The sequence below is a fragment of the Notechis scutatus genome, chromosome 2 (genome assembly GCF_049901735.1).
Source record: "Notechis scutatus isolate UNSWTSFEM ecotype Mainland chromosome 2, rNotScu1.2, whole genome shotgun sequence".
NCBI lineage: Eukaryota > Metazoa > Chordata > Lepidosauria > Squamata > Elapidae > Notechis > Notechis scutatus.
This window is the reverse complement of record NC_142010.1, coordinates 31,930,354-31,942,418: the sequence shown is the minus strand read 5'-3', so window position 1 is coordinate 31,942,418 and position 12,065 is coordinate 31,930,354. Positions and strand designations below refer to the sequence as shown.

The 12,065-nt window shown below is 39.3% G+C and overlaps 1 protein-coding gene across 21 annotated transcripts in view; it reads left to right on the top strand.

The window, feature by feature from the left end:
* The window catches only part of CADPS (calcium dependent secretion activator), a 454,502-nt gene that overhangs the window by 173,542 nt on the left and 268,895 nt on the right, over window positions 1-12,065 (top strand). The gene's annotated exons all lie outside the window — the stretch shown is intronic.

Sequence of the window (12,065 nt, the reverse complement as noted above, 5' to 3'; positions counted from 1 at the left end):
GGATTTTTGAGGCTAGAAGATCCGGTAGCATAGCAACAATCTTTTTAAAGATAATGGTGAAATGTACTTCTGGTTTTACTGCTCCTTCAGACTCCCTCTCCCCTTGTTTATGGCAACTTGAAAACAGGCATAGGAATATTTTATGAGTTGACAGGCAGTTTATTCCAGGTAATTAGACCAATTTTTACTATACAGGGATTCCTCAAATTATGACCGCAATTGAGTCAAAAATTTATGTCACTAAGTGAAACAGTTATTAAGAGACTTTTGCTCCATTTTACAACCTTTCTTGCCCCAATTGTTAAGTGAATCACTGCTGTTGTTATGTAAGTAACACGGTTGTTCAGGGAATCTGGCTTCTGCATTGACTTTTCTTGTCAGAAAGTCACAAAAGGTGTTTGTATGACCCTGAGACACCGCAAACATCATAAATATAAGTCAGTTGCCAAGTGTCTGAATTTTGATCATGTGATCATAGGGATGCTGCAACGATTGAAGCAGAGGTGGTATCCAGCAGGTTCTGACCAGGTCTGGAGAACCGGTAGTGGAAAATTTGAGTAGTTTGGAGAGCTGGCAAATACCACCTCTGACTGGCCCCACCCCCATCTATTCTCTGCCTCCTGAGTCCCAGCTGATCGGCTGGGTCTTCTTTTGTTTCCCTGGACAGGAGAACAGAGCTGGAAAGCAGGTTAGTGGGGTGGGGAGGGAATGGGCATTTTGCAGTAACCTTCCCCCAGGAGTGGGGAGGGAATGGAGATTTTACAGTATTCTTCCCCTGCCACGCCCACCAAGCCATGCCCACCAAGCCATGCCATGCCCACCAAGTCACGCCCACAGAACCGGTTGTTAAAAATTTTGAATCCCATCACTGGATTGAAGGTGTGAAAAATGGTCACAAGCCCCTTTATTTTCAGTGCCGCTGTAACTTCAAACGGTCACTAAATGAATTTTTGTAACTCGAGGACTACCAGTATATCTCCACAGGAGGTTGCAATGACACAAATGAAACCATAAATCCATCTAACCAATACTGTGGACAGTGACAAGGAACACTTTTTAGTATTTCAAATGATTTTTTCCCCCCCAACTTTTCCTTGAGGTGTTAGAAAACAGAGCGTCTCCAACATGCAAAGTGTCTGCTCTAGCCATTTACCATAGCTTGACTCATTTGAAGAACTTGAAAATTGGAATGAATGACAAATGAGGAGAATGCCTTCCAAGTAAACACAGTTATCAGGAATATTCAGATATGACACATTCAAAAATGCAGCTTCCTAGAAACATATGTTCTGCAACAGAAGAACAAATTTATAGCGTAAAGCTGCTTCCTACCACCACCACCCCTTTTTATTTATTTTTAATTCTTACCATTTTGGAAAGAGAAATCAATTGCTTCAGCTGAGGGAATATGTTTATTCTGGTACTCCCAGGCAGAGGAAGGCTGAAATCTCTGAAGTGTGAAATAAGATTTTAGTAACTAAGGAAAAACAGCCTTGGCTCTTCCCAAATTTTCTTTAATATTACCATGAATAGCTCCGTCTCATGGCTTGTGCCTATTAATACGTCAGTCTTTGATAGTTAAATAGATGAATAAGGAGGATGGTTGCTGAAATAATAAAGGAAATGTAATAACGATGGAGTTCAACTCTACAGCCAGACACAGTGAATGCCCTTCATTGGGGTGAATGCTCTTATTTATCGCAGAAGGCAGCTTGCTACACAGCTAAGCAGGATGGATTCTTTATAAAAAATACTACAGAATACTACTTTAGGCATATTCTTGATTCAGGAGAGAGGGACATGCACACACACACACACACACACCTGCTTCTCTTGCATATTCCACTGGAAGCATATCATCATCATCATCATTTTAGCCATTGTCTGCCAACTGCAGGATGAAGGCCTTTTCTGCATGTTTCCAACCAATACAGTCCTGAGCCGGAAACATTTATGCATGTGGATATAGCAATAGCAATAGCACTTAGACTTGTATACCACTTTATAGTGCTTTACAGCCCTCTCTAAGCAATTTACAGAGTCAGCCTATTGCCCCCAACAATCTGGGTCCTCATTTTACCCACCTCGGAAGGATGGAAGGCTGAGTCAACCTTGAGCTTGGTGGGATTCGATCTGCCAAATTGCAGTAGGAGTAGCTTGCAGTACTGCACTCTAACCACTGCGCCACTGAGGTTCTTATGTATATACTGATATGCTGAGAAAAGGCAAAGGAAGAATAAACATTGGCATCACTTTAAGACAAAAAGAAAGAAAAAGTTGGAAAGACACAAAACATCTTCCTCTTCCCCTGTCAATAAACTACAGCACAAAAGAGGGAAAGCCATTTTCATTTCATTTTTAATTATTTTTATGCCACCCATTTCACAGAAATGTGACTCCTTGCATTTGTGCATTTGAGGAGTACAAATGATCATTCCTTCAAAAAAAAAAAAAACCCTAAACAAACATGGGGACCCTTGTGGGACTCAGAAACACTTTTGGAAAGCTAAAAGTTGGCACTATATAGTTGGCACCATTTAGCTCTCCCCCTCCCCCCACTCTTAATTTTAAACATTTTTCAAAGAAAAACAATTTGTCAGTGATGAGCTTCAAGAGTTAGGTGGTACACTGCTGAGACATGGTTCCAGAGGCAAGCTTTCCCAATATGCCTTCTTCCTGCATAATTCGCAACTTGAACCATGTTTTTAAAATGGCATAAATGCACCAGGCCAAAATGTGATGAGCCCTCAAAGATACTGAATATCAAAAAGAGAAGCAGGCCCTGAATAATGGTTGCAGAAATTCGGTATGTCTAGTTTAATGAAAAGAAGAACTAGGGTTGACACGATAGCCGTGTTCCAACCTGTACCTGAAGAAACTAATCGAAACTACTCTCTCTCTCTCTCTCTCTCTCTCTCTCTCTCTCTCTCTCTTGTGTGTGTGTGTGTGTGTGTGTGTTTGAGAGAGAGGGAGAGAGGAGGGAGGGAGGGAGTGGGGAGAGAGAGAGAGAGAGAGGGAGATTTGCATGCCTCTGTGATCCCTACTGTGTCCTAGGCAAACTGTATCATTAGCTAAACTAAATGAAGCATTTGGAATGGGTGGCTACTGGGACCTTATTATATCAGAAAACTAATGGAAAACATTATTAATAGGTTTCACCCAAAACTTACTTTGATTATGCTGACAATTGGATAATTTTGAAGCAAAATATTTCTTGTGTGGGATTCCTGTTGTCTAGATCTGTGATTTTTGCATAAACAGGGTTTTGTTTGGTTTTTAACGCTACAAAATTCTCTGGCATTTTCATGGACTAGTGAACGCATTAGAATTTGAGAACATGTTAAGGACACTCTTGAGAAAATGGTTGCTGGCATTTGGTATTGCCTTTTACAAAATAGTTCCGGTGGTCTATGTTGGACGGAAGATCACAGAAAGCAAGGTTCAAATAATAACATTAAATTAAAAAGAATACTTTCACACTATTGCTCTTTCTTCCCATATGGTTGCAGGAAATGGGTGTGTGTAGTCTAACAAAGAGAAGGGATGATATGGTAGCAGTCTTCCAATATTTGCGGGGCTGCCACAGAGAAGAGGGTTTGACCTGTTCTATAAAACACCTGAAGGCAGGACATGAAGTGATGGATGGAAGCTTATCAAAAAGAGATCCAATCTAGAATTAAAGTGAAACTTCTTATCCGTAAGAGCAATTAATTAGTGGAATGGCTTGCCTACAGAAGTTTTGCGAGAAACTGGCAAAAAAAAACAACCAATTTTGGTCACGGGACCATAGGGCATTGCAAGTTGTTGTAAAGGCAAAGGAATTGCCAGGTAACTGGTGAAATTCAGTCACGTGACCATTGGGGTGGGTGTGGCGGAGGATGTCACATTATTTTACAACAGCCAAAATTGCTTTATAAAGCACCTGTTCTCAGCCCATCATAATTTCAAATGGGTCATTAAGTGTATGACTTTTATTATCATTATCAACTATTATTATCAACATTATTATTATCAACATTATCAACATTATCACCAACATTATTATCAACATTATCAACATCATTATCAACATTATCATTATTATCAACATTATTATTATAATTATAATTATTAATATTATTAATATTATTAATATTTATAGTTATAATAATTATAATAATTATAATAAAGAGGAAAACAATAATTCAAAAGTCTAGCTTTGATCAATATTAGCATCAGCATTTAAAATAGCCTCTTTCTTTTTAAGCAAATCATTATATCTATCCATTAGTCCAATTAAAGCTTGAGCCTTAATCACATGCAATATGAATAATCTAATTTTCCATTTGCAAGATTGTCATCATTCTTACTAAAAGTAGGGACAGCTTTTGTCTGCAAGATTGGGATTCGAAAGTCTGAGTTCTAATATTTAACTTCAAGCATATCAAAGAAAGACTGTCAAAGATTTCAAGGGAAGGTACACATCTGTAACTTTAAAAAGTGTGTAGAGAACAAAACTTGCTGAAGTTCTTTAACAATTATGGATGCCTGTGGGGTTTTTTTTTCCTCCTGACCTTTCTTCCCTGTTTTTGTTTTAATCCTGGGGGGAAAAAATCCATTAGTCTAAATCCTGAGTCAAAATGAAGCTATGGCAATGCTCCAAGGAGGTACCCCTAATGTTATGCTATAGTGTATTTCTAATTGAGCCTTTCAGATGGGGATATGTAATCCTGGATTACATGATGACATTAATGCTTCTCATCCTGCTTCTTTTTTAAGGCAGACATTTGCCAATAATTAAAGATGATGCCCTTGAAACCAGGAGGACAGTATCCCCGTAGACCATGAAGTATGGTTAAAAAACTATCCCATTGACAGGATCTCTTCTTCTTCTCCTTCTCTTTCTCCTCCTGCTCCTGCTTCTCCTCCTCCTCTTCTTTCTCCTCCATCTTCTTCTTCTTCTTCTTCTTCTTCTTCTTCTTCTTCTTCTTCTTCTTCTTCTTCTTCTTCTTCTTCTTCTTCTTCTTCTTCTTCTTCTTCTTCTTCTTCCTTCTTCTCCTTCTCCTTCTCCTTCTCCTTCTCCTTCTCCTCCCTTCTCCTCCTTCTCCTTCTCCTTCTCCTTCTCCTTCTCCTTCTCCTTCTTCTTCTTCTTCTTCTTCTTCTTCTTCTTCTTCTTCTTCTTCTTCTTCTCTCTCCTTCTCCTTCTCCTTCTCCTTCTCCTTCTCCTTCTCCTTCTCCATCTTCTTCTTCTTCTTCTTCTTCTTCTTCTTCTTCTTCTTCTTCTTCTTCTTCTTCTTCTTCTCCTTCTCCTTCTCCTTCTCCTTCTCCTTCTCCTTCTCCTTCTCCTTCTCCTTCTCCCTTGGAAAACATTTAAAGTATAAATAATATGTCTGACATATTACTTTGGCATTTTACTCTTACTGCCAGAACTTCTCATCCACAACTTGACTGTGCCTTAAGTGCTAACTGTACTACTGCAATCACAAATCTGTGAGGTTCTCATTGTACATGGTGTTAGGAGGAAAACTTTGTCTGGGCAACTGATCAGTTTGCAGCTTCAGCAATAGCTATATGGATAAATGGTGTGGTCTACTCCATAATTGCAACCCAATAGTTCTACCAAGTCAAATTGGGAATGAAATAGCGATGCAACTTTCCAAAATGCACTGCATGATGCAAGCATTTGCTGGATAGAACAATTTGTCTCTGGAGATGGATAAAATATAGGATGGCATTTACAACAAACCCAAGCTATCTTATAAAAATGCTTTATAGAGAACTGTCATCAGGGGAAGTACTATTTCAGACAAAATATCTTATGACCGAATTTCCCCCTCCCACTGAAGATAGAAGAGATCATAAAGAGGTCCATGATTTGGAAAGTTCATAAAAGGAATTACGAATCGATTAAGAGTTAATGGGGATCCCCAGTGAAGAGAGGCTGAGAATTAGCTAATGTTCTACTTTTAGATCTCAGTTATATAACTTCAATGTAATCCTGACTGACCATAGAATCATATAATGTAGAGGTCATCTAATCCAACCATCTGTTTAGTGCAGAATCCACTAAAGTATCTCTTAAAAGATGGCTATCTAGCTTCTGTTTAAAAACCTCTAATAAAGGGAAACAGACCAAGACATATAGCAGCAGGTTCCACTGGTTGACAGTTCTAATAGTCTGGATCAGGGGTGGGATTCTACTGGTTCAGACTGGTTTGGGAAAACCCCTTGCTCCGAAGATCAGCTGGCAGCAAAGTGGTTCACTGCGACAATCATGTGGGCCCCTGCTCTTTCCTGTGCTTTATTTCCTTTTGTTAGCGCACAACTGATTCATGCAGTGGAGCAGTTTACCGTGCTTCGGCTGTTTAATTCACAGGGATTCCTGTAGAAGATAAGTATTAGAGCTTTTTAATTTGGCACGATCATGTGCACTATCAAGTGCGCTATCATGTGTGAAGCATGCAATCACTGAACCAGTTGTTATACCAGTGGAATCCCACCCCTGATGTTTTTCCTCCTGTACAATAGTCATAAGGACTTTTTCAGCCACTGTATAGAACAGCCAGGCAGAAGACTGTCATGTCCATGAACACCAGCTAACAATCTGAAGACACAATGAAAACTCCTTAATCCCACAACATGAAATCCCCCCCCAAAAAAAAAAATGCTTGGGGATTCCTGGAAGCTTGACATTCAGACAAATCAGCTATCAATAGTCACATAGAGATAAATCACATTTATAAACCATACAAAAGAAACTGTAAAGATACTAAGAAACAAACAAAAAGACAGAACACATCTTCTCCAGCAATCAACACAGAGATAAGCAGGGCTTAACTTCAGATGAACAATCAAGCAGAAAACAATGCTCTAATCAAGGGACTTGATTATAGAAAATCATATCCTCACTCCACACTGGCAGGGCAAGCTACCGTATAATAAATAAATAGGGAACAAACCCCATTATCTAGTCAGGCAATAAAACATATGCAAGCAAATGACCAAGCTCAGAGGGCACCGAGGAGTTCATAGGGTATTTTCTTCCATTGCTCCTATTTATTACTGTCCTTTTTAAAAAATATATTGGTGCCCAGAATTGGACATAATATTCCAAATGTGTGCTGACCAGGGTAGAACCAGGACAATTACTTCCTGTGATCTGGATTATATGTTCCTGTTAACATTCTTAAAAGATGGCATTTGGTTTTCATCTTTGCCCCTTCTAATTTTGAGTCATCTGCAGACTTGATGAGAGCCTCCTCAAAAGCTCAATTCAAGTCGTAGATGAAAATATTGAACAGCACAGAGCCCAGGACAAAACCATATAGCATTTCATTAATAAGCAGTCTTTTTGTGCATTCATCCAACCAGCCATGAATCGGGCTAACAGCAGCATTATCTTCCTTTACCATATGTTAAGAAAAATATAATGAGGTACCATCAAAGATTTGCTGAGGTCTAGGAAACCATGTTTATGATATTCCTTGGGTCTTAGTAACTTAGTAACTCCAGCAAAAAAAGAGATCAACTTAGCTTTCTTGTGACAAATTGAAGCTGGCTCCACGTAATGTCAGCATCTGATCCCAGGATTTACAAACTTGTTGCAAAAATAAGATGCAGTAGTAATGTATGCTGCGCTGAATGGCTTGGAGGAAAGGGATAATGCAAATCTAGCCAATAAGGAGCTATGTGTTGTGATTATTATCAACTGTTCTCATTTTAACGTAATAAGTTAGGGAATATAACTCACTAGAAAAATATGTCAAGTACAATGCAAAATATTCCACATCACCATATGGGATTTATAGTCTTAATTCAACTTTAATGATTTCTCCATGTCACAGTCAAAGACAGACGCTTCCAGAATTAGGTTACTTCCTCTCCAATGATCATAGTAGCAGCATAACAGCAGTAGCAATACACCTGGTGGAGCATTGTGATCTAATTTTCATGCCAAAAAAACAAACAAACAAGAAACTCCCCTCATTCCCCCAAATTAATGTGGAGAACACAATAAAAATATTCGGCAACAACAGGTGTTAAACTATCCAGATCAATGAAACTATCCAGAGCACTGAATCACTGCTTCACTACAACAATTGTTGTTGATTTCACTTCCAGCATTTTGGAGAGTGACACATAGCCATAACCATTCCTTAAAAAGAAAAAGAAGTATTGTTGTTCAGTCACTAAGTCATGTCTGACTGTTCGTGACCCACGGACCACAGCAGCCCCCCCACCAATCCACTCCTCCTGAAGTTTGCCCAATTCATGTTTTTTTTTAAACAAGTTTTATTAATTTTCAAAACACACAAGTCATCATTATCCATTACATATTTAAACCTTTTTCCATTATAAACTTAACAAGTCAGATAAAACTATAATTCTGTTTTAAACCATTTCCATATAAACATACAAAAACCTCTTATCCAATTTCTCTTTATTTCTCTTTACTCTTATTCAATTTTATTATTATTATTTCATCTATTTCTTTCTGACTTAGTTACCATTATTCTCATTCTATATTTCTACAAGGTTTTATTAATTCTCCCCAGAAAAAAAAAAACATATACCCACAACACACAAAACATAAAAAAAAATCTTTTTGGAAAGTAACTTGGACCCAGGTATCTCTCTCTTCATGGACTTCAACTGTATTCATGCTCATCTTACATATCATTACTTATTTTATTTACCATTCTAAGTCTTCTATATTAACTTCTCCACATATTTCACTCTTCTTAATTCTATCTTAATTAATCATCTTAATTTGAGTCATTATATTTGTATCTTTTGTCCATTCTTTATTGTACCTTTGTCTCATTCCTTATAAAAAAAAAAAGAAATTTCTCCTGAAATCACTAATCAGAGTATGATGCCTTTCTATCTCCCCACTAAATTAATCAAGTTAATCTTTAAAATAACACCCAATACCCAATCCGATTTTGCTTGGTACATTCTATCTGAATAATACATCCAAAATAATTAAATACATAGTTAAACAATAAATCTAAATATTAAAAACAAATACTATAATAAAAATTTTATAATAACATCAATACCATAATCTTATTAAACTCTTTAATTAATACTCAATACTAAACCTCCCCTCATATTATTAAATTTTAAAACCAATCATTATTAAACATTTCAACATTTTAATCTCTTATCAACTCTTAAGCCATTTAAGTTTTCTATTTCTAATACAATACTACAATATCATCTTATGTACCTTGCAAAATCTCTTTGAAGAAATTATATTTTATCCTTTATCCCTAAAAAAGATTCCTTTTTTCCCATTTAATTTCAAAACTTTGTAGCTTTTCTCCACCTTTTCCCTTTCTTTCTTCTCCCAACAAACCTTTCTACCCCCTTCTTCTAGCCTCTGCCTTACTGGCTTCCCTTCTCTGTCGTATTCCTTTTCCCTTTTGTTTACTATCATTATATTGATTTTGCATCTTATTTTTCCCTTTCTTCAATGTTTTTTTAAATCTTAAGTCCTTTATTTCTCTTCCTTCCCCTCTTCCTTCTTTCTTGGTCAAGTTCTGAGATTTATTAAAGATGGCTGCCTCTCCTTCTTCTTCTGCTGTCTTCATCTGTTGTAATGTTTGTTGATAGTTAATAAGTGCCATTTCTAAAAAAAGGAAGGCTTCTTTCAAACCAGCTTTACCATTTTTTTTTTGCTTGTTCATAATCTTTTCTCAGTTCCTCAATAGAAAGAGCCATTATAAATCTTTTCTTTTCTTTTCCCCTTCTTTCTTCTTACAGCAACCAAAATATTCCAAAGGAAAGATAAAACAGTCCCAAAGTTATCAATCAGTCCAAACCAAGGCAGAGTTCTCACTTTCACCTCCTAGGGTAGTGTCAATCAGAAAAAAAAGAAAGTCCAAATCTGTTTCTTAAAATCTTATTGCAATATATTTTACTCTTTCAATCCTTAAAGCATCTCCTCCAACAAAGTCTTAGCATACAGATATATTTTTTTTTAATCCTCTCTCTTCCCACTCATCGCTTAAAGCCAGTTTTCACCTAAAAAAAAAAAAGGTTTCTTAATATTCACTTTTTATTCCATAGGAAAAGAGGGTAAGCTTTCCTTTCAGCACCATCAAACTGCCGCTTTTTTCCTCTTTTAGAAGGTATCATTCAGAAAGTCATACTTTTCAGGAATTTTGTTAAATATGTCTTAGAGTCCTAGGAACCAAGAAAAACTTTCTCCTTCCAAACACTTTCTCCACTTCCTCCTGCGCATTCTTACCTGGCTGCCAGATTCTTTGTGGCGGCCATTACGGACCGTCCTGGGAAAAGGGGGTTCTGCCGGCCGGGGAGGGGGGTCTGCAACACCCCAAACCCCTCTCCGGATCCCCCCTACCTTCAGCTGCCCCTGCAGGGCAGCCTAGCTCTGTATCCGTCCGGATCGGAGCCCCAAAAACGGCTAGCGCGGCAGGGATCGCACAGCTTCACGAATCCCTACCGCTCGCGAAGCCGACAAACCGGAAGAGCCAAGTTTGCCCAATTCATGTTTGTTGCATCAATGACACTACAGTATTTAGACATCAGGGCCTTTTCCAATGGAGTCCTCTCTTCTTGTTTGGTTGCCAAAGTATTTGAGGTTCAGCTTCAGTATCTGTCCTTCCAAAGAACATTCAGACTTGATTTCCTTTAGGATTGGCTGGCTTGATCTCCTTGCAGTCTTCTCCAACACCACAATTCAACAGCATCAGTTCTTTGGTGCTTAGTTTTCCTTAAGGTCCAACTTTCACAGCTATAAATTGCTACTAGGAAAAAAGTATATGCCTAATTTCTGAAGCAACCAAAATAATCGCCTATTTTTCCCCTCCCCTTTAAATCCTCTCTGTCTCTGTTGCTTATGTTAATAGAAGAGTTAAACCAGTGGTCCCCAACCTTTTTTGTACCAGGGACCGGTTTCAAGCAGAAACATTTTTTCAAGGACTGGGGGGGGGGAAGGGGGGGGAAGTGGGGGGAGAGAATCCGAGTTTGGTAGTTTGCTTGCAGATGTTTCATTACCTGACTAGGTAACATCTGATGTTGTTACCTAGTCGGGTAATAAAACGTCTGCCAGCAAACCACCAAGTTCAGGGAGCGCCTTGGCCCTGCCTCCCTCAGCCCCATCCCTCAGGTGTCTCCCTCCCTCCCTCCCTCCCTCCCTCAGGTGTCTGCCTCGTTCCTCTCTCAGTCACTCTATCGCTCCTCCAGCAGCCCAGGAAGAAACTGCTTCAAAGAAGCCGGGGTGGGGTGGGGTGGCTTTTCCTGTCGCCGCAGCTTTCCCGAAGCGCCCGTTTCAGCCCGCTCGCGGTTCAATCCACAGTGCTCCGTTCTGCCTGCCTGCCTGCCTTCTTCGTTTCGGAGCAGCTTCGGCTGATAAAAAGAGGCGAATAGTTATTATTCTCAGCTGAAGCTGCTCCCAAACAACCAGGCAGGCAGGCAGGCAGAACGGAGCACTGTGGATTGAACCGCGAGCGAGCGGGCGGGCGGGGTGGGGGTGAAACGGGCGCTTCGGGGAAGCTGCGGTGACAGGAAAAGCCACCCCCCCCCCCGGCTTCTTTGAAGCAGTTTCTTCCTGGGCTGGTGGAGGAGCGAGAGAGCGACTGAGAGAGCTGAGCCAGAGAGCAGGACAGGCTTCGGTTGCTTCCTCCCTCCCCTTTTTTCATTTGTGTCCTTGATCCCCGATCCCAGCAGCATTCACCGAAGGCGAAGAAAGCTGCCATTTTTTTTATTTTTTTTTCTTTGCGGCCCGGTAAAGAGTGCTCCATGGCCCGGTACTGGTCCGCGGCCCGGTGGTTGGGGACCCCTGAGTTAAACTGTTATGAAGACTGGAAAGGAAGATTGTGAATAAAATGAAATCATAGTGGGACCATGATTTTCTACCACTGAGTTTGGGTGAAGAATAAGGAAGGAGCCATTAATTCTTAGGCCAGAGATGGTTGTGATGCAAAGATACAACTCAACTTTTTAAATTTTATATTTATTTATTGATTTGATTTGTCAATCGCTTACAAGATAATAGATATAAGTATAAACATGAATAAGAATACAGGAAATAGGTACGAATAAATGGGGACTGTAGC